This window comes from Nanorana parkeri, unplaced genomic scaffold (genome assembly GCF_000935625.1).
Source record: "Nanorana parkeri isolate BGI_ZX_2015 unplaced genomic scaffold, ASM93562v1 scaffold237, whole genome shotgun sequence".
In the NCBI taxonomy this organism is placed as follows: Eukaryota; Metazoa; Chordata; class Amphibia; order Anura; family Dicroglossidae; genus Nanorana; species Nanorana parkeri.
The window spans coordinates 71716-74178 of record NW_017306505.1 but is presented as its reverse complement, the minus strand read 5'-3'; the positions used below and the strand labels follow the sequence as shown (position 1 = coordinate 74178).

Sequence of the window (2463 nt, the reverse complement as noted above, 5' to 3'; positions counted from 1 at the left end):
ACCCCCCTCTTGTCATCACGCTAAATACTAGAATTATGAAGATGTGCCTCGTTGTGTATGGTGCTCCTTATGCTAAGCATTGGACTGTTGGCAAGGTTCTACGTACGTAAGCCTTGTTTTTAATGCACATATCCTTCTGTTAGACAGGCTGAAAAAACTGTGGTAGATTTTTGTGTGAAAAGCAGACCACCAAAACTGGAAAACGTCGGACTGCCCTTTTTTGTTGAGCCAAAAATGATATTGAAAAAGAAATAAAATATGCTGTGTATTAAATCTTTTTCCTGTGCTTTTAGTATATTTTCTGTTTAGGGAAAAAAAACTGTGTCAAAATCCTGTAAATGCAATGTAGAAAAAACAAAAAAGGAACCGAAGTGGATCTTTTTTCATTATAAACAAACGCTGCAGTTTCTGTGGCAGATTCCTTTATTTTTGTGACGGTTCTGACCCATCCAGGTCATGGCATATCTGTCAAACGCAAATCAAGGCAACTAGACTTGCAGTCCAGTTTTCCTTCAAGAAGGTTCTCCTTCAACCAGGTCATGGTATATCTGTAAAAAGTAAATCAAGGCAACTGGATTTGCAGTCCAGTTCTCCTTCATGAAGGTTCTCTTTCAACCACCAGGTCATGGTATATCTGTAACAAATAAATCAAGGCAACTAGACTTGCTGTGTTTTTTGTTTTCTTGAAGACGTTTCACTTGTCATCCGACTAACTTTCTCAATTCAGAATTGATGCCTAGAAGTTTCTCAGTTCAGAATTGAGAAAGCTAGTCAGATGGCCAGCGAAACGTCAAGAAAAAATACAGCAAGTCCATTTATTTATTATTATACAGGATTTGTATAGCACCAACAGTTTGCACAGCGCTTTACAATATAAGGAAGGCATTACAATTACTAGGGGTGCACCAATACCAGCTCAAATACGAGTGCCGATACTTGCCATTTTCATGAGAACTACTAGGGGTGCAGCTGGGACCGGGCTCTGGCGCTCCACCACTGTCCTTAAGTCATTAGTCCGTATTGTTTTAGAAAAACTGTCACATGTCAATAAACAAAAATGTATCAGTACTTGTATCGGTGACGACTTGGGCAAGTATCAGTACTTGTTCTTGCATAAATGGTATCGGTGCATCCCTTTATTTTATATTTATAAAAACAAAATCGTACATTAAAACAGAGATGTACAAATCCCGGGAGCTCCGCGTGATCCTTACAAATGACAGCGGCCTCCTAACTTTTTTATTTTTCTCTAGTCTAGTCTTGGAGCTGGAAAAGTATCTGTACTTGTACCGAGCACTGTACTTGGTATCGGTGCAACGTTAACAATTAGAAATACAATTCAAGACAAGGTGGTAAGGATGGCCCTGCCCGTGAGAGCTTACAATCTAAAAGGGAGGGGGGAAGTGATACATGAGGGATGTAGCTGTGTGGGGATGAATTGTTTGAGAACGCGATGGTTCAGTTGCCATGACCTGGATGAAGGATAACCTTCATGAAGGAGAACTGGACTGCAAGTCCACTTGTGTCGTTTTTGACTTTTTACAGAGATTCCTTTATTGCCAAACTTTACGTATAACAGTTGAAGACAGACACCCAATCCTCTAAATAATATACTGTATTAAAATGCTTTGTAAAAAGGGTTTATATTTCTTCCATACCACTTCCAATTATTTGACATTTTTTCATCTTGGATCCTGTAGAACAAGATGGCTCAATTTTGTTTATTTTAGGGCATGACCATAACAAGTACAGGTATACAAATAAAATCTTACAGATTCCTTTTTTTACCAGATTCAATCCTTCCAGTGTTCAGAAGCCTAACGTTACCTGTTTGTTTTATGTCTGCATAGAAATATTTTAAAGGGCTTTAATATGTGGAAGTTGGGGCAGCTTGTTGAATAAAAGAACAATGCCGCTTGCACCGAACAGAAAAAATCTTTCCTATAAAAGGTGGCGCTGTTGTACAGGGCATGTCAATGTTATAATCCCATTCCATTGTAAGTGGCACTCCCAAGCATTTGGTGGAAAATCCATTACATTTTTTTTTTTATTTTGGAAGTGAAGATGCATGTCTGGTTAAATCAGCTTCACTTCGGATTACCTGTTGTATATGGGTGACCATAAACCATGTTGACCTCATAAATATTTTGTACATATCTCCTAAGTATATACTAATGATTAAATACATAAGTCTTATCTAATATACGTGGATGATAACTTTGTTTGAATAACTATTTTCCCAGGAGGGAAAAAAAAAATATTTCAAACAAAGGAAGTGAAAATACAATTTGTATCTTTTTAAGGTCCACACGTATAACCAAATTAAAATCAAAGGTAAATATTTTCCTTTCAGGATGAATATAAATTGTTTTACTGTACATAGAATTTGTAATGTGTATACCGTTGTGATGGTTCACAGCTAATACCATCGGTAAAATAAAAATGTCATGACCCAATTTCTCA

The 2463-nt window shown here is 37.1% G+C and overlaps 1 long non-coding RNA gene across 1 annotated transcript in view; it reads right to left on the bottom strand.

Annotated features, from left to right (window-relative positions):
• The window catches only part of LOC108786985, a 4383-nt gene extending 4033 nt beyond the window's left edge, over positions 1-350 (bottom strand). The window contains exon 1 of the long non-coding RNA XR_001941235.1: positions 103-350. This is a non-coding gene — a long non-coding RNA (uncharacterized LOC108786985). The remainder of the gene's footprint in view (positions 1-102) is intronic.
• Positions 351-2463: the final 2113 nt, after the last annotated feature.